This window comes from Oncorhynchus nerka, linkage group LG28 (assembly GCF_034236695.1).
Source record: "Oncorhynchus nerka isolate Pitt River linkage group LG28, Oner_Uvic_2.0, whole genome shotgun sequence".
Lineage (NCBI taxonomy): Eukaryota > Metazoa > Chordata > Actinopteri > Salmoniformes > Salmonidae > Oncorhynchus > Oncorhynchus nerka.
In genome coordinates, this window is record NC_088423.1 from 28079660 (window position 1) to 28104826 (window position 25167).

At 42.3% G+C, this 25167-nt stretch overlaps 1 pseudogene; it reads right to left on the reverse strand.

Moving 5' to 3' along the window:
- Positions 1–25167, reverse strand: part of LOC115113081 (transmembrane protein 150A-like) — an 86866-nt pseudogene that overhangs the window by 14718 nt on the left and 46981 nt on the right.

Genomic DNA, 25167 nt, shown 5'->3' on the forward strand with positions numbered 1-25167 from the left:
ATTTTCATCTTTATTAAAGTTGTACAAAAATAACCACGCTGCATTTTGGTCCGCCTCTCTTTCACCAGAAGAAAACCGTTACAGCAATAATAGTGTTTAACATCATTTTTTTATGACTACTTCATCTCTGTACCCCACAAAGACCAGGGAGGTTTTCCAATGCCTCCCAAAGAAGAGCACCTATTGTAGATGGGTAAAAATATATAAGAAAAAATTGCAGACATTAAATAACTCTTTGAGCATGGTGAAATGATTAATTACACTTTGCATGCACCCAGTTACGACAAAGATACAGGTGTCTTTCCTAACTCAGTTGCAGGAGAGGAAGAAAACTGAACAGGGATTTCACCATGAGGTCAATGGTGACTTTAAAACAGAGTTTATTGGGCCTTAACCTATGGACTTCACGACTGGGAATACAGATATAGAGTATCGGGCCGATATTGGCCTTTGCCGATAATCCCTCAACATAGCAAAACTGTTGCTATGACAGCCGCCAAGGCCTAATGTACTGAACAACAATGTTTTTAAGACCCCCATCCTAATCTCTATGGCAACCCTCCTATAGTACCAAAAATGGATGCCCCAGTACCATGCATTCTAAATAAGAATTTGTTCTTTACTGACTTGCCTAGTTAAATAAAGGTTAAATGAAATTTTAAAAATACACAGAGATATGCACACAGCTTAAAGTCCAGGCACTGAGCCAAGGTTCTAAATATTTAAACTTGCAGAAACTCAGTCCTGAACAACCAAATACCACAGTGTGTGTGTGTGTGTGTGTTCCGGTATGTAAGACGTCCATAACTACAACATGAAGCAGATCTGGAATGTACCAGTCAGAGGGAGCAGCGGACGAGGGCGGGGGGGCACTGAACTACTGAAAATACAAGATTGTGCCAAGCAATGTTCCCTCTAATTTTTGGGGGCACTGAGCAAATGTTAGGTCTTGTGGGTGGAAATTTGAACGTTGTGAGAATTTTGTGCAACTTCTGGCGCACGTTTACAGTGAACAATGAGGCTGTACCCTTATAGTTTTAGACAGTAGCCAATAGGCAATTGTGGCTATTTCAGCATAATGTAGCCCTACCAACAAAACCAGTAATACCTTTTGAAATACCTTTTGATTTCTATAGCTTTTTGTTTGCAATTAATTGAAAAGCCGACTGTGAGCCAGGCATCAGGCCTAATCGCCCAACCTCACTAATGCTCGTGGTTGAATGGAACCAAATCTCTGCAGCAATGTTCCAACATCTAGTGAAAAGCTTTCCCAGAAGAGTGGAGGATGTTATAGCAGCAAAGGGGGGACTAACTCCATATTAATGCCCATTATTTTGGAATGAGATGGTCGACGAGCAGATATCGACATACTTTTACATACTCATGTAGTGTATATAGTGCAAACAAATGGGGCGAACTCAGTGAAGTTCAATCTCTCGCGTCTCTGCGCGGCCTGGCATCAGCGAGGCAGTCCTGGAGGAGGTGTGTGGATGCGCAAACGTGCAGCTTAGAGGGCACATTGGTGCCAAGCCAGGATGTTTCCACCACAAATTTCTCCTGATGCATATTGAGACCTACACAACAGATGTGAAAAACTGGACTAAACTCAACTTGAGACCACCTTTGGAGGCGTGAATCGACTGTCAAACTATTTCTATTATGGATGACCTAGCCTAGAGCCTCTCATGTGGTGCAATGAAACCATTGTGTTATGTGAAACCGTTGTAAAATGTTTGTGAAATACATTGCATTCGGGAAGTATTCAAACCCCTTGACTTTTCCACATTGTGTTACTTTACAGCCTTATTTTTAAATTGATTAAGTAAAAAAGAATTTCTCATCAATCTACACACAATACCCCATAATGATCAAGTGAAAACAGGTTTTTAGAAATGTTTGCAAAAAAACAAAAACAAAACATAAATACATTACTTATTAGACCCTTTGCTATGAGACTCGAAATAGAGCTCAGGCGCATCCTGTTTCCATTGATCGTCCTTGAGATGTTTCTACTACTTGATTGGAGTCTACCTGTGGTAAATTCAATTAATTGGACATGATTTGGAAAGGCAAACACCTGTCTATATAAGGTCGCACAGTTGACAGTACATGTCAAAGCAAAAACCAAGACATGAGGTTTAAAGAATTGTCCGTAGAGCTCCGAGACATGATTGTGTCAAGTTACAGATACAGGGAAGGGTACCATTGAAGGTCCCCAAGAACACAGTGGCCTCCATCATTCTTAAATGGAAGAAGTTTGGAACCACCAAGACTCTTCCTAGAGCTGGCCGCCCGGCCAAACTGAGCAATCGGGGGAGAAGGGCCTTAGTCAGGGAGGTGATCAAGAACCTGATGGTCACTCTGACAGAGCTCCAGAGTTCCTCTGTGGAGATGGGAGAGGTTTCCAGAAGGACAACCTTCTCTCAGCACTCCTCCAGTCAGGCCTTTATGGTAGAGTGGCCAGATGGAAGCCACTCCCCGCTTGGTGTTTGCCAAAAGGCACCTAAATACTCTCAGACCATGAGGAACAAGATTATCTGGTCAGATGAAACCAAGATTGAACTATTTGGCCTGAATGCCAAGCGTTACGTCTGGAGGAAACCTGGCATCATCCCTACTGTGAAGTTTGGTGGTGGCAACATCATGCTGTCGAGATGTTTTTCAGCGGAAGGGACTGGGAGACTAGTCAGGTTTGAGGGAAAGATGAACGGAGCAAAGTACAGAGAGATCCTTGCTAAAAACCTACTCCAGAGCGCTCAGGACCTCAGATTGCAGCGAAGGTTCACCTTTCAACAGGACAACGACCACAAGCACACAGCCAAGACAATGCAGGAGTGGCTTCGGGACAAGTCTCTGAATGTCCTTAAGTGGCCCAGCCAGAGCCCGGACTTGAACCCGATCTAACGGCTCTAGAGAGACCTGTAAATAGCTGTGCAGCGACGCTCCCCCTGCATCCTGACAGAGCTTGAGTGGATCTGCAGAGAAGAATGGGAGAAACTCCCCAAATACAGGTGTGCCAAGCTTGTAGTGTCATACCCAAGAAGACTCGAGGCTGTAATCACTGCCAAAGGTGCTTCAAAAAAGTACTGAGTAAATGGTCTGAATATGTAAGTAAATCTGACATTTAAAAAAATTGGTTTTGCTTTGTCATTATGGGGTATTGTGTGTAGATTGATGAGGGGTAAAAACAACTTAATCCATTTTAGAATAAGGCTGTAACATAACTTAATACTTTCCAAATGTACTGTAGTTGTGGAACAGTGTTGCATTGCTGAACTACCTTGTGCTATGTCAAACAACCATGTGCAGTTGTGAAACAATGTTGCGTTGCTGAACGTATGTACCTGGTGTAAAACTGGAAAAACGTTTGTGAATCACGGGTGTCGAACCGTGTTCTCTTGCCTTCAGAAAGTATTCATACCCCTTAACTTATTCCACATTTTGTTGTGTTACAGCCCGAATTCAAAATTTAATAAATCGATTTCGCGTTACCCATCTACACACAGTACCCCATAATGACAAAGTGAAAACATGTTTTTAGACATTTTTGCACATTTATTGTAAATGAGATACAGAAATAACTGATTTACATAAGTATTCACACCCCTAAGTCAATAAGTTAGAATCCCTTATGGCAGCGATTACAGCTGTGAGTCTTTCTGGGTATGTCTCTAAGAGCATTGCACACCTGGATTCTTCAAGCTCTTTCAAACCTTGACATACATTTTCAATCTGATGTAAGTCAAAGCTGTAACTAGACCACTCAGGAACATTCCATGTCATCTTGGTAAGCAACTCATGTGTATATTTGGCCTTGTGTTTTAGGTTATTGTCCTGCTGAAAGGTGAATTAATCTCCCAGTGTCTTTTGGAAAGCAGACTGAACCAGGTTTTCCTCTAGGAATTTGCCTGTGCTTAACTCTATTCCATTTATTTTTATATTTAAAAAAAAACTCCCTAGTCCTTGCCGATGACAAGCATACTGATAACATGATGCATCCAGGACATAAAGGTAATTCCTTTGCCACATTTTTTGCAGTTTTACTTTAGGGCATTATTGAAAACAGGATGCATGTTTTTGAATATTTGTATTCTGTACAAGGCTTCCTTCTATTCACTCTGTCATTTAGGTTAGTATTGTGGACTAAATACAATGTTGTCGATCCATCCTCTGTTTTCTCCTATCACAGCCATTAAACTCGAACTATTTTAAAGTCACCATTGGCCTCATGTTGAAATCCCTGAGCGGTTTCCTTCCTCTCCGGCAACTGAGTTGAAGGACGCCTGTATTGACTGGGTGTATTGATACACCATCCAAAGTGTAATTAATAACTTCGACATGCTCAAAGGGATATTCAATGTCTGCTTTTTTTTTACCTACTTACCAATAGGTGCCCTTCTTTGTGAGGCATTGGAAAAACTCCCTGGTCTTTGTGGTCGAATCTGTGTTTGAAATTCACTGCTCAACTGAGGGACCTTACAGGTATGTGTGGGGTACAGAGATGAGGTAGTCATTCATGTTAAACGCTATTATTGCACACAGAGTGAGTCAACAACTTTTTATGTGACTTGTTAAGCACATTTTCACTCCTGAACTTATTTAGGCTTGCCATAGCATAGGGTTGACTACTTATTGACTCAAGACATTTCAGCTTTTACATTTTAAATATATATATTTTTAATTAAAAATATAATTCCACTTTGACATTATGTGGTAAATGTGGAAAATGGCAATGAGTGTGAATTATTTCTGAATGAACTGTACGTACCTGGAAGTTGCCGACCATGATGAGTCCTGCAGCACAGATCCAGCCAGTGGAAAGGCCCGCTGTGTTCAATACACAGTTCTGATGCTTCTCTATCACATGGGCATAACGCAGGAGGACTATCACAATCACTATGGAGAGGGAGAGAGAGAGAGATACATATAATTATATTCATTGTGCAGACAAAATAAACACACACTATGGGACGGAAGGAGGGGGAGAAAAAGTTGAATTCTGATAGTAAACATGAGCCTAGGGGAAGAGTGATGTTATGAATGAACAGCAAAAGCAGCTAGCTAGAGTTCCCCTGCAGGGGGGCATTCAGCTGAAGAGACACAGACAGACAGTGGTAAGAAGAAAATAAATGGTTTCATTGTGTGTGTGTGTGCGTGTGTGTGTGTGTGTGTGTGTGTGTTTAGCACACCCAAGTCATTTCGGAGAAGTGAGTTACAAGCATGGAAAACTCACTCCCTTGTCTCCAGGGTTAGTAGGAATAGGAAATGATCCCTCTTGTCTTGGTGTTCTGGTTTTGCTTTAACATAGTGAATCTCTTTGAGAGAAGGAGGAAGAGAGCTAATTGGCGTTTACTGCATTGGATTATAGTGTCTCCATGTTGCATGTCAGAATGGCTGGCTGTCTAGCCAACTGTCCTGGTCAATAGGGTTTGGCTGATTCTGAATAAAAACAAGTTTCAGTATTGAAGCCTTCAATAGTAACAATATATTTCATTTATATAGGGCTTTTCATTACAAAAAGAATCTCAAAGACGCTCTTAAAACAACAAAACAAAACATTTTAGTTCGCCTATTGACAACTCTGGGTGGAAGATCTTCCACTGTCATCCACAGAGGCAGGTGTAAGTCTAACAGGTCACATCCTGTGTCCGATCCTGTCTCATGCGCACCTTCCTTGAGCTGTTGCGGTGACCGTATTACCACCATGAACGCAGTGTAAAATTCCATGTAACCGCTGAGTAACGGTATTCTCCTCTTATGCACTCTGGACATGCTTTGGTAGTAGCCAAATTGCTAACTACCATCAGGTCCTAATGGCCTGGTACTCAGGGCTCTATTGTCCCTCTAACCACTCTGACATCAATGCAAATGCATATAAAATCACATTTTACATTTACATTTAAGTCATTTAGCAGACGCTCTTATCCAGAGCGACTTACAAATTGGTGCATTCACCTTATGACATCCAGTGGAACAGCCACTTTACAATAGTGCATCTAAATCTTTTAAGGGGGTGAGAAGGATTACTTTATCCTATCCTAGGTATTCCTTAAAGAGGTGGGGTTTCAGGTGTCTCCGGAAGGTGGTGATGGACTCCGCTGTCCTGGCGTCGTGAGGGAGTTTGTTCCACCATTGGGGGGCCAGAGCAGCGAACAGTTTTGACTGGGCTGAGCGGGAACTGTACTTCCTCAGTGGTAGGGAGGCGAGCAGGCCAGAGGTGGATGAACGCAGTGCCCTTGTTTGGGTGTAGGGCCTGATCAGAGCCTGGAGGTACTGAGGTGCCGTTCCCCTCACAGCTCCGTAGGCAAGCACCATGGTCTTGTAGCGGATCACATCAAACACTCATCATCAAAACAGTATGTGCTTTTAAAATGCAGGTCACTGTGATGATCAATTTGAAGAAAGTTCAACAGCCGGTTGAAACTAAGTGTAAAACATGGTTGTTGTGGATGTTGTTTCAAAGACTAACACAACGAAATGGACAGCTTTCTAAGGTGATGATTAACTCAAAACAGCCATATGCATATTAGTTTATGCAATAAACTTAATTAAAATTATGATTGTGTCGTTACACAATACGATTCTCTGGTCTGATGAAACCAAGATTGAACTCTTTGGCCTGAACGCCAAGCGTCATGTGTGGAGGAAACCTGGCACCATCCTTACGGTGAAGCATGGTGGTGGCAGCATCATGCTGTGGGGGTGTTTTTCAGCGGCAGGGACTGGGAGACTAGTCAGGATCGAGGGAAAGATGAACAGAGCAACTTGAACCTGATCGAAAATCTCTGGAGACCTGAAAATATCTGTGCAGTGACGCTCCACATCCATCCTGACAAATCTTGAGGATCTGCAGAGAATAAACTTTACAAATACAGGTGTGCCAAGCTTGTAGCATCATACCCAAAAAGACTCAAGGCTTTAATCGCTGCCAAAGGTGCTTCAACAAAGTACTGAGTAAAGGGTCTGAATACGTATGTAAATGTAATATTACATTTATTTCGTAAATATATATATATTTTTATCTAAAAACCTGTTTTTGCTTTGCCATTATGGGGAAGATTATGGTGTGTAGATTGATGAGGAAAATCCATTCATCCGTTTAAGAATAAGGCCGTAACGTAACAAAATGTGTAAAAAGTCAAGGGGTCTGAATACTTTCCGAATGCACTGTACAGTAGGCCAACTCCTATTCTGTTCTTCTGAAATAGATTTTCTTCATATCATGTTTCTTTAGACCAGACTAAAATAAATAATGGATTTATTGTGATGGTGTATTGATTTAAACTTTTTTTTATTTTTATGTAGCGGCTTGTATTCAGCTTGTATGAGTGGAGGAGATGCTAAACGTGTTTATGTAAATTAACAGTCAACCGCTAAGCTTAGGCCACATGAAGTTGCAGTCTACAGGGATAGTCCACCTTGAAATAAACCATTGGGGAAAGAATTTACTGAGCATCTGCCATCTTCTACAGTCTGCAAGCCACTGCCATCTCTTGTTGTTTCAAATAAAAACGGTTAGCTAGCTAGTTAAAATGTTAGTGCTTGACCCTAATGTAGGCTTTTAATGAAGAAACATGTTGATGTTTGATAACAAAATACATTTCTCTCTAAAATGGCTGAACCTATCTGATACTACATTTAGTGTCGTTTCCAATAGCAACAGTGTCCTTCTGAGAATACCCGTCATCCCATAATAGATTACAATGCAGATTCAGGATGTGTACTAACTAAAGCAATTGATGAGTTAGCGCCTGCAATGACCTCCATGTTACCATGGAAGGACATAGAATCTCTGAACAAGGTTCACTAGCTGGAAGAAAAATTGGCCTGAAACGGGAAGGGTGTTATGTTTGCAATGGTGTGTCCTAATGAATACGACACTGGCCTTGCAATGGGACATGGCTATGGACATTTCCAACCGCTAATGCCAAATTAAAGTAAATGTGCCCCCACCACAGAACAGCATGTGCCTGTTCCTCACACTGGTTCTCTCTGAACTCAGGAAAGAGAGGGGGAAACTGAGCCATGGCTTTGACCCAGACCCAGATATTTTGGCTCTGACAAAGCCTTATTTTCCACCGTAAGTCACACCACGCCTCACACTTCAAATAAACACATATAGATTTGACACAAACACACACACCAGGGCTGCACAATTAATCAAATCCCAATCTAAATTGTGATATTGACATGTGCAATACCCATATCACAAGAGAATGTGATTTTCTCCTTTCTTTGGCGGGAGAGGCTATACAAACAAATGTCACACCTTGATCTGTTTTTCCTGTCCTTGTGATCGTCACCACCCCCTCCAGGTGTCGCTTATGATCCCCGGTGTATATATCCCTGTTTTTCCTGTCTCTCTGTGCCAGTTAGTCTTGTTTGTCAAGTCAACCAGCGGTTTTCCTTGCTTCTATTTTTTCCCCAGTCTCTTTTGGTTCTAGTCCTCCTGGTTTCGACCCTTGCCTGTCCTGACGCCAAACCCGCCTGCCTGACCACTCTGCCTGTCCTGTCTTCAAGCCTGCCTATTGACTTGTACTGTTTGGACTCTGACCCGGTTTATGAACTCTCGCCTGTCCCCAACCTACCTTTTGCCTACCCCTTGGATGAATAAATATCGTAACTCAACCATCTGCTTCTTGTGTCTGCATTTGGGTCTCGCCTTGTGTCTTGCCTTGTGTCTCGCCTTGTGTCTCGCCTTGTGTCTCGCCTTGTGTCTTGCCAAAATTGATGAAGTATGCCGCGTAGCTGCGAGTTGAGTGGAGACGAACGGATTCAGTTCAGGCTAGCTAGTTTATGCTTGTGGTTGGAAACTTTAGCGAGAATTTGAATCTTGTCTGTCGAGGTTGGGACTTGGGATGTTCAAAATATTCAGTTTTTGTCAGAGTAATTGTTTTTGTTAATAGAAATGTAGACGTTAATGCCGTAGGCCTAGTTGTACATTTACAGTGAAAATCACTAGTTACAATAAATTTGCTTTAGCCATTACCCTTGCCTGATATTGGCTACACTAGCTTTGCCTGGCTACCCAAACTCCTTGCTCTGGCGAAATGCTACACCACGCCCACGGACGTTAGTTTGATCTCCGCAATATGTCTGGATCTGAGTACATCACAGACAATTTCTTGAATGGAAATCCAGCCATCACCCCTGGTGAGACAAAACCGCAACTCGTCAGTCCTGTCTGGTCCAGTGACAGTGGGTTTGTGCCCATAGGCGACATTGTTGTCGGTGATGTCTGGTGAGGACCTGTCTTACAACAGGCCTACAAGCCCTCAGTCCAGCCTCTCTCAGCTTATTGCGGACAGTCTGACCACTGATGGAGGGATTGTGTGTTCCTGGTGTAACTCAGGCAGTTGTTGTTGCCATCCTGTACCTGTCCCGCAGGTGTGATGTTTAGATGTACCGATCCTGTGCAGGTGTTGTTACACGTGGTCTGCGACTGCGAGGACAATCAGCTGTCCGTCCTGTCTCCCTGTCTCACAGTACGGACATTGCCATTTATTGCCCTGGCCACATCTGCAGTCCTCATGCCTCCTTGCAGCATGCCTAAATTCACGCAGATGAGCAGGGACCCTGGGCATCTTTCTTTTGGTGAGTCAGTAGAAAGGCCTCTTTAGTGTCCTAAGTTTTCATAACTGTGACCTTAATTGCCTACCGTCTGTAAGCCGTTAGTGTCTTCACGACCGTTCCACAGGTGCATGTTCATCAATTGTTTATGGTTCATTGAAGAAAAATTGGAAACAGTGTTAAAACCCTTTACAATGAAAATCTGTGAAGTTATTTGGATTTTATGAATTATCTTTGAAAGACAGGGTCCTGCTGAGTTTAGTAATGCTGCACACTCAAAGAAAGGTTAAAATCTCACCTTTCTGGTAAATTGCAAAGGTATAGTCACTTTCGAAGTACACAGCACAAATATGATACAAATATTTAAAGAATTATATGATGCATTACCTATTCAACAAAACTGTATGAATAAGGCTTGAAATGACTTATATACTTTCTAAATATAGCATAATCAACTTATAAAATGACTATAAAGATTTCACCCTCCTTATAACTGTAAATACATATTTGTATGTTTAGTGTTAGAAAAAATGTGCACAGGGCTTCCTGAACTCATTAGGAACTTGCCTTTCATCTCATATTCATTTTGTCTGTCTATGACACTATGACAAACAGAACGTTTTTGGTTTAAAATCTATGATTAATATTAGATTAATGGCTAGAAATCGATCTTTGACTGTGCTACCGTGATGAAACCACTCTACTGCAGCACTACAATGTCAGCGGCTGTTATTTATTTTACAGAATTTGCACAACCTTTCACAACTTTGTTACTGTTGTATTTTCCAGCCCCAGTTTAAACATATCAAATCAAACTTTATTTTTCACATGCGCTGAATACAACAAGTTTAGACTTGAGACCATGAAGTGCTTACTTAACCAACAGTGCAGTTCAAGAAGAGTTAACCCTAAATGAAGCAAATGTAAGTTTGGTTATTACTTAGTGACATCATTTAAGTTATATTATTTGACTTTAGGGGCAGTCAATAAAATAATTAAACATGGTTGAATACCCAGAAGGTGGTAGACATTATTTTTATGTTAAAAGGTTCAATAAAACATGTTGGAAAATATTTGTTTCATTTGGTTTTGTATTCAGTTAGCACAGTATGAATTCATTCCTATGATCTCATTGTAGAATTGAAAAAAATAAATATTAGATTTTTTTCTATAAATCGTGCAGCCCTAACACACACGCACACACACAAATATATCTAAATCAGTCCCAACACACCTCAGTTAAATGGGTCAGGAAATTCTCTGGGTTGTCAAATGCACATACAAACACGTGTTATTTGGCTTGACCGCATGCTGTGTATTTATGAGTAGTAATTGGCAGGAAACAATGCATTTACACCCAAACACTGCCAGTGTGTTTACTGCCTTGTTAAAACTGGTGATATTACTGGAGTGTAGTAGCCTGCAGACAGGCGGTTGACATTTTGGGATAGGGTAGAGAATGTCATACCAGGGGTATCTAAGTAGTTGTAGCTCAATAGGATTAAGGTGGCAAGAAGAAGAAACCTGCTCTGCAGTACCATATCCTAACTTGAGACTGCCTTCAAGATGGAATCCGCGCCACTGTCTGCCCCAGCACCTTTGTTTTGTGGTCGAAATTGAGCTGAGGTGCATTGAACAGTGTAGTAAAAAATCAAAACAGCTCATATTCTGCTGTTCTATCGCATGTACAATTATTTCAAAGAGGGAAAGAACCTGTGTTTGTTGTTTGCAGTAGGGTCCTTCCATCAATTCGGTGCCTTTCGCGAGGTGTAACTTGGCCCCAAAAAACTTTCATGTCACATCTACTCCCGGTTCCCGCTCCGGTGGTCTACTAACCACCGGTCCTGGCAACCCATCGTTATGCACACCTGCACAACCATCATTATGCACACCTGTGTCTCATCATTAGTCACACCTGGACTTCATTACTCCCTTGATTACTTACCCTTTATATAGAACTCTTTTGTTATCAGTCATCAGGTAGTATTGTTTATGTTTCCATGTCAGGCATTTCTCTTGGTTTGTACCGTTCCATGTTCATTATTATAGAACTCACTAACTGCACCTGCTTCCTGACTCCCTGCGTCTACGTTACAGTTTCATTTCATAACAATTGAACATTCTGTCATAAAGAGCACATTTTCAAATTCAGAAAAAACAAGTTCTCATCATAAAAAAGACTAGCCTATAGTAGTGGCAATTAAGGTAACATGGTTGACGACTTCATCTTAAAAGCGCCATACATGAAAGCTTGTTGTCTGCAACAGTGAATGGCAGTTGAAAGCAAGCGGCACAAAATAATTGTCATTGTTAAAACATTTCTAGCCTGTCCTATGGGTAACAGTGTTGACGTGTTAACCTCGACCCACTCAGTTTTCCACCACAAAATTTGCCAAAAGAGTAGGACCAGCACACATGCTTTTACACTGCTTTTACTATTAAATGTTCAATGTTTCTTTGGAAAAAAATTTTTTTTAAAGGAATAGTTTCACCACATTAAAACAAGAGTTCAGTTCACGTAACAGGCTTGACTTTAAAATGAGGGACAAACGTAAGTGAATCGCTAATCTCATGAAATAAATCATCTTCAGAAATGACTGTCAAAGCAACAACATAACTAGGATTATGGTGAAACTAGGAGAAATGTTGGGGTTAAGTAGGTTAAAATCTTCATAGATTTCACAGAGTTTGCACAGAGGGACATGTCAAAATGAAGAAGTCTTTATTCATATTAAAACAAATGAATTCTCCATGTGGTCTATATTAAAAGGCACTGCATTTAATATAACAGGCTTTTGAAATGCAATATTGGTTAACAATTTCAACTTAAAATATCAAAGGGACACAAAAGGCACTCTTTTCGTTGTTGTTGTAATATCCCAAATGGTTTACTAGTTGTCTAGTATGTGCTTCATAAATGGGCAAAGAGCATAAAAATTGGAATTTATATCAGGAATGGGCAACTTGTTCTCATTCTGAGAAATATGTATGTTCTTAACCAGGTAGGCTACTTGATTTCAATATCTTAAAGTGAACAGGCTATGTTGCTCAAACAGTTGGAGACAGACATGAGGGTGTATTCATAACTTTTCTTCCTTGTTCGCAAGCAAATAGATCCAAGTTGGCTAGACTTTAAATATAATGATTAGCTGGCTACTCACTAGCATGTGGGCTTGTGCTTGAGAGATTGTTTATGAGACTAGTGTTAATTTTCTACAACGCCTGCTATAAGAAGTTGTTAATTATTAGTGAATGTGCATTGTGCATGGTTCTGGTACAATTTGTAGCAAAAACATAATTTTCATAAGCAGACTTTAAAGCCAGATCAGTGATTTTTGCAAAATAGCAGGTTAAACTATTTTGACAAAATAATTCAATTATTAGTGGGTCTTATGGTTGTGGAAGGCTTATATTTAGCATAGGTATAATTTCACATGCAGTGTATTGACCTTAAATTGTGCAACACAGCTTATTTAGAAAAATCTAGATATATATCGTGAATAGCCTAAACGTTTGAAAAACATTGAGATATGATTTTTAGGACATATCGACCAGCCCTAGTTTGAGTTAGTTTGGGCAAAACACTAATTTGACCCTCTATGGAATGGTGAGTCTCCCACGAACACGTAAATGTTGATTGTCTTGCTCTAGGATGCCCACTAGCCTCATAAGACTCGTCTGAAGACAAATATGGAAGTATACAGTGCATTCGGAAAGTATTCAGAGCCCTTGACTTTTTCCAAATTTTGTTACGCAACTGCATTATTCTAAAAATGATTCAATTAATTTTTTCCCTCATCAACCTATACACAAATCAAATTGTATGTCACATGCGCCGAATACAACAGTGAAATGCTTACTTACACACCCTTAACCAACAATGCAGTTTTAAGAAAATACTTTTTTTTAAAGTAAGAGAGTAACAAGAGCGGTGCTATATGCAAGGGTACCGGTTCAGGGTCAGTGTGTCAATGTGCGGGGGTACCGATGTCGAGGTAGTTGAGGTAATTATGCAGGTAGGGTTATTAAAGTGGCTATGCATAGATGCATAGATGATAAGTCTATCCAGTCTAAGTTAAATAGTCTGGATAGCCATTTGATTAGAGGAGTATTATGGCTTGGGGTAGAAGCTGTTTAGAAGCCTCTTGGACCTAGACTTGGCACTCCAGTACCGCTTGCCATACAGTAGCAGAGAGAACCGTCCATGACTGGGGTGGCTGGAGTCTTTGACAATCTTTGGGGCCTTCCTCTGACAACGCCTGGTATAGAGGTCCTGCATGTCAGGAAGCTTGGCCCCGGTGATGTACTGGGCCATACGCACTACCCTCTGTCGTGCCTTGCGGTAGGAGGCCGAGCAGTTGCCATACCAGGCAGTGATGCAACCGCCAGGATGCTCTTAATGGTGCAGCTGAAAACCTGTTTTGTCATGCCATCTTCACAACTGTCTTGGTGTGCTTGGACCATGTTAGTTTGTTGGTGATGTGGACGCCAAGGAACTCGAAGCTCTCAACCTGCTCCACTACAGCCCCGTCAATGAGAATGGGGGCGTGCTCGGTCCTCCTTTTTCTGTAATCCACAATCATCTCCTTTGTCTTGATCACGTTGAGGGAGAGGTTGTACCACACAGTCAGGTCTCTGACCTCCTCCATATAGGCTGTCTCATCGTCGGTGATCAGGCCTATCACTGTTGTGTCATCAGCAGACTTAATGATGGTGTTGAGTGAACAGGGAGTACAGAAGGGGACTGAGCACGCACCCCTGAGGGGCCCACGTGTTGAGGATCAGTTTGGCGGATGTGTTGTTACCTACCCTTACCACCAGGGGACGGTCTGTCAGGAAGTCTAGGATCCAGGATCCATCAGTTTCAACGTCAACAGTGAAGAGGTGACTCCGGGATGCTGGCCTTCTGGGCAGAGTTGCAAAGAAAAAGCCATATCTCAGACTGGCCAATCAAAATAAAAGATTAAGATGGGCAAAATAACAGACACTGGACAGAGGAACTCTGCCTAGAAGGCCAGCTTCCCGGAATCGCCTCTTCACTGTTGACGTTGAAACTGATGTTTTGCGGGTACTATTAAATGAAGCTGCCAGTTGAGGACTTGTGAAGTGTCTGTTTCTCAAACTAGACATTAATGTACTTGTCCTCTTGCTCAGTTGTGCATCGAGGCCTCCCACTCCTCTTTCTATTCTGGTGAGATACAGTTTGCATTGTTCTATGAAGGGAGTAGTTCACAGTGTTGTACCAGTTCTTCAGTTTCTTGGAAATTTCTCGCATGGAACAGCCTAAATTTCAAGAACAAGAATAAAGATTCAGAAGAAAGTTCTTAGTTTCTGGCCAATTTGAGCCTGTAATCGAACCCACAAATGCTGATGCTCCAGATACTCAACTAGTCTAAAGAAGACCAGTTGTATTACTTCTTTAATCAGGACAACAGTTTTCAGCTGTGCTAACATAATTGCAAAATGGTTTTCTAATGATCAATTAGCCTTTTAAAAATGATAAACTTGGATTAGCTAACAACGTTCCATTGGAACACAAGAGGCGATGGTTGCTGATGTAGACATTGTAGACGCCTATGTAGACATTCCATTTTTTTTTATCAGCCGTTTCCAGCTACAATAGTCATTTGAATGTTTTTTCCTTTTTTTTTTATCTACATGTGAATTGTTTCAGGAAACTAGGCGTACTGGGTCACTACTTCGCAGGAGAGCCATGAACTTAACCTTCTTTTTTTAAATCAAAATAAGTTTTTTGGCAGAAATGCCTTCTGGAACATGTGAACTTTCATGTGCTTTAATAACAAACTTGTATGCCATCTGTAAATATGAATACAATTGTTAAATTACGAGTCTAGTTGGTTTAGCCACAGAAAAAGACGCTAGCCATTCCCGCTAGCCATAATTGGCTGAGATAATGAGTGGGCTGGACATGCCGGGAGATTCATTCGGATTGGTCTGCCATATAGCACTCTTCTGTCTATTTGAGCTGGTCATTAATCCTGTCTTAACGAGGCTTTTTAAAATTATTTATTATATATTGCGTTGTAGATCTGCATAAGTGTTGCTCTCCACTTTCTGGAGGACCGAGTTATGAAATCAGTGGAATTCAAGTATGATAGCCAAGGAGATGGAGAAAACACCTATCTCTGGATTACATCTTCAAACTAAAGATAACCATGGCATCCAAGACAGAGGGAGAAGCGTTCATCCATCATCCATTATACATTTAAAATTTTGTCTGAAAGTCATTTTCATTGCAAGTTAAAGCTTACTGTTAGCTGGCTGGCTCACTAGATAACGTTACGTGTATGATCTGTGTAGTAATATTATTCATACCTAAAAAAACATTTGCATGGGTAATTATAGCCTAATGTTAGCCTGCTAGCTAACATTGAACCATAGTTGGTTAGCTTCAGCTACCTGCAGATTCATGCATGGTGTATGTTTACCAAAGACGGTAATGTGAAGAACAACCAAAGTCAGATTAAGGATATGGGTCAAGGACTAGACACAGTGTATTTTCACTACTACATTTTGCTACTACTTTCACCACTTTTAGTCTTGAAATCTTTGGTTGTTTACTACATTAATGTATTCACTCTGTTTAGCACATAGCCTCACATGTGAATCCTTAAAGAGATGAGTAGGGCTAACATGCTGACCAGACCGGACCTCGCGCATGCCAACGAGCGTCTGTGTTGCCAAGGGCTAAATTAGAAGTCATTCCTATTTCTGATGCAGATCGCGCTGCAAGTCCTGCCTCTCCCATCTCCTCATTGGTTTATAGAAGCAGGTAACCACGTGCCATCTCCTCAATGGTTATACCCACGTGGTTGATTGAAAGACTAACTGTTTTGCCCAGTTGTCATGGTAATACTATGAAAGTGTAGATGCCAATCACCATACAAGTTCAAAGATGAAAAAGCCTGGAAGGAGGAGAGATGACTAGAAACGATTTGGTTGACCGTTTTATGTGTGGATTAATTGTTGGAGTGGAAGACCTTGTGCATTTCAGGTAAAATAACAATTCAATGTTTATATCCCAGGACAAGTTAGCTAAATGGGACAAATTGCAAGTGCAAGCTAACTAGATAAATTGACATACATGTTTAATGCTTTTCGACCTGTCCCCAAATTAATGTCATTGGTTCAGTTTGTTTTGATATTTGAACCTGCGTGTCGTGATTGCGTTTGGTGTAGGGGGACAAAATACATTTATGCACGATGGCACACGCGCGCAGCCAGTTTAGGTTCCGTGTAAGGCTTAAGAGGGTGTGAACGATGTTGAATGGGTGTAGACAAAGAAGACCTCTCCAGTAGGTGCACCAAAACATTCAGAGTACGATATACAATTTTCTATTATGCTGCATAGGTGGTGGGTCACAAATACCTTTTCAATAACCAAAAATCTTATATTTTCAGCTGTTTGAAGCTGGTGTACAAAACCGAAAGTAAATGACGCAAAAACTAAACTTAAGAATGGGAAGCATAGCGCACATAGGACAGATCCACCGCTTCTTAGACTTGCTTTCAATGAGAATGACACATTTCTATGTGAATTTGGTTGGGTAGCCACAAAAGTTACATATTACACATTTAAGCTCCGTTTCTCAATGTCAACCTCTTTCCCTTTATCCCTAGTTCCTACACCAGATATCTCCAATCCTCAAGGGCCACAGTGCATGCTGGTTTTAATCCTGAACTTTTAACCAGCGAATGTTTTCGTCCAAAAAAATCCCCAATCAGTAACATTGGTGTATAAATAAGATCTAAGGTCCAGGGAGAACAGAAAAACGTCAGGACTGTGTGTAGCCTAACTCAAGGCCCTGAGGGGTGAGACAGACTCCTATGGACCAGAGTATGGTATGACTCTGATAGTGACTGCTGCGGAGTCAGTTTACTGACTGAACCAGAGGGTGTGATCCATCCCTGAGCCCTTGTTCTATGCACAGTCCTACACGTCTTCAGCTCACCATCAGCCAACTATAATAACATCCTATTGTTTCAGCCAGACCCAGTGGTGTGTGTGTGTGTGTGTGTGTGTGTGTGTGTGTGTGTGTGTGTGTGTGTGTGTGTGTGTGTGTGTGTGTGTGTGATGGCTGGATTATGTAACTGATGACTTTAAGAATGTTAAGAAGAATATGTTAACTGTTAAAAGGCTTAAAAGGCTACACTAAGCTAAGTCATCTATACTCAACGTTGTTTCAAAATGTCCAGGCGAATGCCCACATACACAGAGAGTGTAGAGCTCAGACAGAGCATGACCTAGCTCAGGGGTCATGGTTGAGTAAGAGCTCCAGACCAACACAGAGACTTTCACTGCTGGGTGTCAGGTGGTTCACACTGGACTGCTACAGACAGAGAGCTGGCAGCTATCCCACCTCCCCCCACCACCACATATACACACACACCCACACAGTCAAATGTGTGTCTCACTAGCAGAAACCAAGGCCATACAGAGACTCAGAGTGGTCATAACCACAACATGATGACCATTACAGTGCTGGTCAGATTGTAGTAACCCTGAAGATGACATGCCAAAAGTGTTTCTCAAATTTCATCAGAACCATAAACTAATGAGCTAAGGCATCTGCTTCTATATACTCTAAAGAAGCATTTCCCAGATGCTTTTATCTGAACAAAAGCAATGTTTCTTCAATTTATACCGACCATCTAAAGCTCCCTCTCCCTGTTTTCTATCCAATATGCCGTGATTGGCTATCTGTGTTCTCTGTGAGGTCAAGTCAGAGCGAAGTCAAGGAGAGATCTTATCGAGGCTCCGGGAATGAGAAATGTCCTGGGCTACATCCCAAATGGCTATTCCCAATATAGTATTAGTGTACTACTTTTGACCAGAGCCCTATGGGCCCTGGTCAAATGTAGAGCACTATGTAGGGAATAGGTTGTCATTTGGGTCACAGACCTGCACTCAAAGATGTAATGTTAAAGCTGCCACAGCCAGCCAGCAGACCTTAAATAGCAGCGCTCATCAGTTCTCCTCTCCCGTGATAGTAGGGTAGGGACACAGAAACACACAATTAAGTGATAATGCCCAAGAAGCCAGTGTTTGGAGGAGATTGGCACAGGTGTTGTTAGGCCCGAGATGAAGTCGATACCCACCAAACCGTGCCAGTATATCCTCCAAACACCGGCTTCGAGGACATAATCACTTTTATACAACGGGTTACCAACCTACTTAAATAATGATTGACAGATTTTCGTAAAAAAACGTTATTGATATGAATTTATTCATACTATAGTCCCGAAACAAACCCAGGGTTGCTACCCATGAATGTCCCATTGCCATACTGGCTGTCAGCGTTCCTATCCCTTGCTTGCCAGCTAGCCAACTACGGCGAATTTACAGTCACGTGGAACAGTGCAGACAAATAAATGCAGCTACTGTTGTTATTCTAAGTTGTTTTCTAGTGACATTTATTTGGATACTTAATAACAATGAGCTAATGAAGCACAATTTCGCCTGGCATAGAAAATGTGCTCTCTCATTAGGGCACTGTTGTTCAGAGGAGCTAGCCAACAACATAGCTAACACAATCACTTCAAACTGAAGCTGGAAACTAGCTACACTTCATTTTGTTTTACCTTTTTTTCAATTGACATTTCTTTGTATATACCAATAAAATGATGCCAGCTAATTCATGATTTCGATCTACACGTTCATTACTATGGAATAGTTGAAGATCGAATTTGAATATTGAAACAAAGTTGCAAATGTCAGAGACAGACTGAGGTTTATACAAATCTCCTCTGTTGAAAACTAAATGTTAGTCTAAAAGAAATGTGAGATAATGTCTAAATGCTTTATATAGTGGAGATCAAGTTCATAACTTCCCTGGCTGGGCTGATGAGACAGTGGATTGCGCAGTCAGATGGAACAGAGTAAATAGGCATTTTAACGTCATAGATTTAGCCGGTGGTAACTTGTGGAAAAGGCACCGGCTGGAATGTACTTTTAACCAATCAGCATTCAGGATTAGACTCGCCCGTTGTATAACTGTGAACACACACACACAAACAGCCATAGACATTCGCAGGCATACACACACACACACACCCCATGCAGAGCTGGGATGGCTCTCTTATGCTTGGCATGTGTCCTGCTGCCCGCCCGGCCCACCCAGACATAGTGTATAACATACACACCCGCACACACACACAGGCATGCCCAGCGCTGTGTATCTATGGGGTGGGCTCAGCCACAGCTGGGAATCATTGACTGGAGCTGTTACTCAAACTCCAACACACACAGGGCACGACACGTGCATATGATGTATGAGTGTATGTGAGTGAAGAGTATAGACTCACCCATGAAGGATCCAGTGCTGCAGATGAGGCTGAAGAAGCAGCTTTCTGGAGGAAGAGTGCCACATTTACTGTTGAAGACAGCAGAACAACCAAAAGACAAATCAGATCACCGCCAAACATCAACAGACAAAGAATGTCTCTCGCTCCGTGTGTGTGTCTAATCTGCCCTTTCTCAGTTGGATAAAAGTCTGTCCTCTCCTCGACTCCTCTGTTCTCCTTTCCTCCGATAAGTGGTCGCCATATGTAGGAGGGTGTAAATTTGTTAATAGGTGAACAAAGGAGTTTGCTCCTCTCCTCGATTGCCTCCTCAGGATTCTAAGGTGTATCCTACCACAGAAGAGTTTTGAAATCCTTTGAAACAACTGTGGTTTCCTCGGAGGAGAAAAGCATGCACAGACATTGAAAAATGATACGATACTTATCAATTTGTCTAAAAAATGTCTAGCATAACTAGTTACATTTCTTTTGACCACTTTACACAAGATGGCGTAGCAGTCAGACGTCTTTGTCTTGTCTCGTCCCATGTATACATCTTTTTCTTTGCATTCTTTTAATATTTTTCCCAAACCTCAACTTCAAAATACTCTCCTGCAACCCACCTCACCCAATGTGGTGTGGATCTGTTATTTTCTAAAGTATTTCTATTTACCTCCGAACTGGAATACCTCAACTGAAGCTGGCTAGCTAACTAGCTACCAGCTATCAGCCAGCTTACCACTGCTAGCGGTCATCAGCTAACCTTTAGCTCGGAAAGCTGTCGCCAGTTTGTACAACGCGTTTCAAGCCAGAGCATACCGGACCTATTTTTCTCTCCATATCCCCGGATTCCTACCGCAAACTATGAACCTTTTCATCTGGATCATCGCAGCAGGCTAACCGCAACCTGGGTTGACTACTCCTGGCTAACGTTTCTGTCCTGGAGCTAGCACCAACTAGCCTGGAGCTAGCCCATACTAGAACCATCCAGGGCCACTCCTGAAGCCCACTCCTCAGCTACAATATCCGGACCCTGCTACTGCCGGTACGGGGCATGGAACACCACCGATCCTTCACGACTGGAATACCGACATAATCTGCCCGAGGTTCCCAACAGGCCCCTCAGGCGCGACGTCCCCTGAAGGCCCATTCTGCTAGCCGTGGCCTGCTAGCTATCTAGAGCATATTGGACTGTTAGCTGATCCTTCAGCCAGTTTCTTGGACCACTCTACCCATTTTGCCAATTGGACTTGGACCCCTCTGCTACTTGGGACCCTACTAATTCCACAACTGGTCTATCGACATCACCACACGAGGAGACAAAAACAGACTTTCCCCCATCGCGACGTTCCTGTAAGGCCCTTATGCTGGCTTGCTAGCCCCGGCCTGCTAACTGCTAGCCCCGGCCTGCTAACTGTCTGAATCACCGTGTCCCCAGCCAGCCCAACCACTCACTGGACCCATGCGATCACTTGGCTACGCATCCCTCTCCCTAATATCACTATGCCTTGTCCATTACTGTCCTGGTTAGTGATTACTGTCTTATTTCACTGTAGAGCCTCTAGCCCTGCTCAATATGCCTTAACCAACCATGTTGTTCCACCTCCCACATATGCAATGACATCACCTGGTTTAAACATCTCTAGAGACTATATCTCTCTCTCATCACTACTCAATGCCTAGGTTTACTTCCAATGTACTCTCTTCCTACCATATCTTTGTCTGTACATTATGCCTTGAATCTATGCTATAGTGCCTAGAAATCTGCCCCCTTTACTCTCTTTTCCAAAAGTGCGAGACGAACAGTTCTTATAGCCTTTAGCCGTACCCTTATCCTACATCTCCTCTGTTCCTCTGGTGATGTAGAGGTTAATCCAGGACCTGCAGTGCCTAGCTCCACTCCTAATCCCCAGGTGCTCTCCTTTGTTGACTTCTGTAACCGTAAAAGCCTTGGTTTCATGCATGTTAACATTAGAAGCCTACTCCATAAGTTTGCTTTATTGACTGCTTTAGCACATTCTGCCAACCCGGATGTCCTAGCCGTGTCTGAATCCTGGTTTAGGAAAACCACCAAAAACTCTGAAATTTCCATCCTTAACTATAACATTTTCAGACAAGATAGAACTGCCAAAGGAGGCGTTTTTGCAATCTACTGCAGATATAGCCTGCAGAGTTATATCTTACTATCCAGGTCTGTACCAAAACAATTTGAGCTTCTACTTAAAAAAAATCACTTTTCCAGAAAGAAGACTCTTACCATTGCTATAGACCACCCTCTGCCCCCAGCTGTGCCCTGAACACCATATGTGAATTGATTGCCTCCCATCTATCTTATGAGCTCGTGCTGTTAGGTGATCTAAACTGGGACATGCTTAACACCCCGGCCATCCTACAATCTAAACTTGACGCCCTCAATCTCACACAAATTATCAATGAACCTACCAGGTACGACCCTCTCTTTCTAAAATTATCTGCCGAAATTTTTGCAACCCTTATTACTAGCCTGTTCAACCTCTCTTTCGCATCGTCTGAGAATCCCAAAGATTGGAAAGCTGCCGCGGTCAGCTATGCAATCTGGTTTCAGAGCTGGTCATGGGTGCACCCCAGCTACGCTCAAGGTTCTAAACGACATCATAACTGCCATCGATAAGAGACATTACTGTGCAGCTGTATTCATCGACCTGGCCAAGGCTTTCGACTCTGTCAATCACAACATTCTTATTGGCAGACTCGACAGCCTTGGTTTCTCAAATGATTGCCTCGCCTGGTTTACCAACTACTTCTCTGATAGAGTTCAGTGTGTCAAATCGGAGGGACTGTTGTCCGGACCTCTGACAGTCTCTTATGGGTGTGCCACAGGATTCAATTCTCGGGCCGACTCTCTTTTCTGTATACATCAATGATGTTGCTCTTGCTGCTGGTGATTCTCTGATCCACCTCCATGCAGACGGCACCATTCTGTATACTTCTGGCCCTTCCTTGGACACTGTGTTAACTAACCTCCAGATGAGCTTCAATGCCATTACAACTATCCTTCCGTGGCCTCCAACTGCTCTTAAACACAAGTAAAACTAAATGCATGCTATTCAATCGATCACTGCCCGCACCTGCCCGCCCGTCCAGCATCACTACTCTGGACGGCTCCGACTCAGAATACGTGGACAACTACAAATACCTAGGTGTCTGGTTAGACTGTAAACTCTCCTTACAGACTCACATTAAGCATCTCCAATCCAAAGTTAAATCTAGAATTGGCTTCCTATTTCGCAACAAAGCATCCTTCACTCATGCTGCCAAACATACCCTCGTAAAACTGACCATCCAATCGATCCTCGACTTAGGTGATGTCATCTATAAAATAGCCTCCAACACTCTACTCAACAAACTGGATGCAGTCTATCACAGTGCCATCCGTTTTGTCACCAAAGCCCCATATACTACCCAAAATTGCGACCTGTACGCTCTTGTTGGTTGGCCCTCGCTTCATACTCGTCGCCAGACCCACTGGCTACAGCTTATCTACAAGTCCCTGTTAGGTAAAGCCCCGCCTTATCTCAGCTCACTGGTCACCATAGCAGCACCCACTCGTACCACGCGCTCTAGCATGTATATCTCAATGGTCACCCCCAAAGCCAATTCCTCATTTGGTCATCTTTCCTTCTAGTTCTCAGCTGCCCATGACTGGAACGAATTGCAAAAGTCTCTGAAGCTGGAGACTCACATCTCCCTCACTAGCCTTAAGCACCAGCTGTCAGAGCAGCTTACAGATCACTGCACCTGTACATAGATGGGCTGTATACAGGTGGGCTATCTACCTACCTCATCCCCATACTGGTATTTATTTATTTATTTTGCTCCTTTGCACCCCAATATCTCTACCTGCACATTCATCTTCTGCCGATCTACCATTCCAGTGTTTAATTGCTATATTGTAATTACTTCGCCACCATGGCCTATTTATTTCCTTAACTTACCTAATTTGCACTCACTGTATATAGACTTTTTGTTTTCTTTTGTTCTACTGTATTATTGACTGTATGTTTTGTTTATTCCATGTGTAACTCTGTGTTGTTGTATGTGTCGAATTGCTACGCTTTATCTTGGCCAGGTCGCAGTTGCAAATGAGAACTTGTTCTCAACTAGCCTACCTGGTTAAATAAAGGTGAAATAAAAAAATGAGGATACCCTCATATATATCCTCCTAACTAACTCGCCCTCCAAATACACCTCTGCTGTTTTCAACCAAGATCTCAGCGAGCACTGCCTCATTGCCTACATCCGTAATGGGTCAGCGGTCAAACGACCACCCCTGATCACTGTCAAACGCTCCCTAAAACAGGCCTTTCTAATCCACCTGGCCAGGGTATCCTAGAAGGAAATTGACCTCATCCCGTCAGTAGAGGATGCCTGGTTATTCTTTAAAAGTGCCTTCCTCGCCATCTTAAATAAGCATGCTCCATTCAAAACATGTAGAACTAGGAATAGATATAGCCATTGGTTCACTCCAGACCTGTCTGCCCTTGACCAGCACAAAAACATCCTGTGGCGTTCTCCATTAGCATCGAATAGCCCTCGTGATATGCAACTTTTCAGGGAAGTTAGGAACCAATATACAGTGGGGCAAAAAAAGTATTTAGTCAGCCACCAATTGTGCAAGTTCTCCCACTTAAAAAGATGAGGCCTGTAATTTCATCGCAGGTACACTTCAACTATGCCAGACAAAATTAGAAAAAAAATCCAGAAAATCACATTGTAGGATTTTTTATTAATTTATTTGCAAATTATGGTGGAAAATAAGTATTTGGTCACCTACAAACAAGCAAGATTTCTGGCTCTCACAGACCTGTAACGTCTTCTTTAAGAGGCTCCTCTGTCCACTCGTTACCTGTATTAATGGCACCTGTTTGAACTTGTTATCAGTATAAAAGACACCTGTCCACAACCTCAAACAGTCACACTCCAAACTCCACTATGGCCAAGACCAAAGAGCTGTCAAAGGACACCAGAAACAAAATTGTAGACCTGCACCAGGCTGGGAAGACTGAATCTGCAATAGGTAAGCAGCTTGGTTTGAAGAAATCAACCGTGGGAGCAATTATTAGGAAATGGAAGACATACAAGACCACTGATAATCTCCCTCGATCTGGGGCTCCACACAAGATCTCACCCTGTGGGGTCAAAATGATCACAAGAACGGTGAGCAAAAATCCCAGAACCACACCTAGTGAATGACCTGCAGAGAGCTGGGACCAAAGTAACAAAGCCTACCATCAGTGACACACTACGCCGCCAGGG